Here is a 3035-nt window from a genome sequence, read left to right as displayed (position 1 = left end):
TCACTAGAACTCCAGGAATTACCTCATGGAGCCAGTCACTAGTGAGCATATGATCATTATCAGAAGGGGGTTTTGTGGAGATTTTAGTAATTTTATATAGTTGAGATCATGAGTCAATTGAAGCTATTTCTATTGAAATGATTACAGTAAATGAGCATTGTTACCTATTTCTTTTTTCTTTCAGCGATGAAACAAATTAACCTACTATCCTTATTTTTTTTCTAATGTTAACAAATAAGTTTACAATGTTATTGTTTCTTTCAAACTTGAACTATATTTGACTGAACAAGCGGAATCACCACGACTGAAATGTTTCATCACTATAGATAATATTCAAGATGAGCTATGAAAATTGTTTCTACATAAAAATGCATTTGAAAGTAGATTGTCTTAAGTTTTTTTATTACCATTATGATCATAGAGAAATATACTGAGAAAAATATGATTATCAATTAACTGTATCAAATTATTAGCCTATTTAGTTATAAATCCTCTAATTAGTTTAAATCATTTCTAATTTATACAGTAATCAAGTGCTCTGGCGCAAGACTGGTAGGTCCTGGGTTTGAATCTCGTGAGGCCGGATCGTGGATGGGCACTGATGAGGAGTCCCAAAATAGGACGAAACGGCCGTCCAGTGCTTCCAGGTTTTCCATAGTGGTCTAGCTTCAATTGACTCATGATTTCAAGTTTATGCAGTAATCGTTATGATAATTACTGCTAAAATGGGTTTTTAACACTAGTGCTTCTCAGTCATTATTAGTAGTATCATCACTCTCTTGTTTTATTTAATTATTTTCAACTTCAAAATGAGCAATTATTCAATAGACAATATCGAGGTTTTATGATGTAATAGAACAAGGAATTGTAATAAAAATTTAAAAGTGATGATTACCTCAAGGAACCCATTTAGCATATGTCAATCGAATAGATTCCATATATATATATATATATATATATATATATATATCACCTAAGGTCTTGAACTATAAACAGTGAATATCACACGAATCTCAACTAGTTTTTGGCAACATTTCAATATAGATTAGAGAAATAACACAATATCATTGTTTAATCACTCTAATTACTATTCACTTAATCTGCCAATATACTAGCTGTCATTATGTTTATAAATAGGTGAATGATTGAATATAGAAGAAAGATTATTATTTAGTTAAGATTAGGGTAGAATTTTTTTTTAAATTCTATATTATTTTACTTTGCACTCTAGGTGATTATTTCCTTGTACTTTTTGAGAATATTTACTGCTGGTAATGAAGTGCATTCTGTTGATCTTCTTGATTGTTTACATTACAATATATATATATATATATATATATATATATATATATATATATAGTTATTAGACAATTGTCAATTACACTTTCAAGTAAACTTAATTAAATATTTACCAAGTTGTCAGTATACGTCATAACATTCACCCACCCACCCCGTAGCTAAACAAAGTTCCTTATTTCTATGATCATAAATTAGAAGAGAAAATTAAGTCACTACATTTATGAAACAACATAATTAATGATAATAGTAATAGTAATAACAGTAATGACAGAAAGAAAGAATGTTATACAACTAATCAATGATATGATTACCATCATATACTTACAATCATCCTTTATTTTGGTGATAACTTTCACAGTGTTTTTTTTTATTCTTTTAACAAATGGTGACAAACCGAAGATCAAAGGCTAAAATTAATTAAGAAGGAATGTATTGTTCTGTAATGCATTCACATTCATAGATAGCAGCTCACTCATGAACTGATAGGTTGAACAATATAAGGGGTTTGAGAAAAATCTAAATTTAAATGTTATCTTTGAAGTGAATTAGTGTTTACTAATATTATAGTGATAATTTAACAGTTTATGTTGTTTATATCGTCTGATTATACGGATATCTTGATATTATTTTTGATTGTTAACCTATACATTAATTATTACTTGATAGAATTCAAATAAGAGAAATGTGTTTTAACCCATTTTCAGACTAGTGCGGTAGAATATGCTAGTCAAGTAAGGTTAGCTAAGCACTCAAAAATTCATGTGAATTAAGCTAACAAGTCGTATGACAGAATGAAGGACGAGGTTTGTGTGTTTTATAACCTACTACCAAAAAAAGACTTCTTATGTGATAATTAATAAGTGTTATTCGATAACTAATTTCGATGAATAGGCACTAGGACACTTGGAAGTCTTAGTTTTAATTGTTGGTGTGACCATCAATGTCACGTCCTTATAAATAATAAACTTGAAAAGATAAAGGTGTACACCATTAAGCTTGTAGGAGAATTTCATGCGATTCATTCATTTAATCCGACAAATATGGCGTTGATTCGAAAGATTTATTACATATCCAAATTACATGAAAAAATAACAGAATATGAGAAAAGAAACAGTTATGTATGAAAAACTTACATGAAGTAAGATAGTTTGCATAAAATACATTTACAACCAGTAATTTTTAGTAAAAGAATGACTTTTAACCACTTCACTTTCAACAGTTCAATAATCAAGAGTAGATTTATACAGATAGATTTCAGGCAAACATTTCTTCAAAGACCTAGTCATACAACCTGAATGTTTAAGCCAAAGTAGATGGAACATGATCTCATACTGATGCCTATGAAGTGAAAATCTAGTGGTCACCGAACTGTACGAATTAACAAGTTTATGCACTAATAAACCTAATAATCGGCTTGCTGTTCCACTTTGTACAACAGTAACTTGTATATTTTATCAATGCGAAGTATGGTGACAAATAGTTTTCAGTTGATTTGACTATAAAAGAAAACCTTTCAAAATTAAACACAGACTAAACTTTTTTTTTCAATAAGAAATAGATTTTAGACATACTCTAATAAAATGAGAAATAAATATAGTATGGATATTTTTAGGCGCTATGAAATCTCAGGCTTCAAATAATTATATGTAGCGAAGATTTATTCACGTTTGATTTACACTGAGCTATAGATGGGAGGTGGAATTTGTCGAGATTGTTGATTGTAAAGAGAGTTTGGA

This window comes from Schistosoma mansoni, chromosome 2 (genome assembly GCF_000237925.1).
Source record: "Schistosoma mansoni strain Puerto Rico chromosome 2, complete genome".
In the NCBI taxonomy this organism is placed as follows: Eukaryota; Metazoa; Platyhelminthes; class Trematoda; order Strigeidida; family Schistosomatidae; genus Schistosoma; species Schistosoma mansoni.
The sequence above is the reverse complement of the archived record's forward strand: the minus strand, read 5'-3'. Positions refer to the sequence as shown.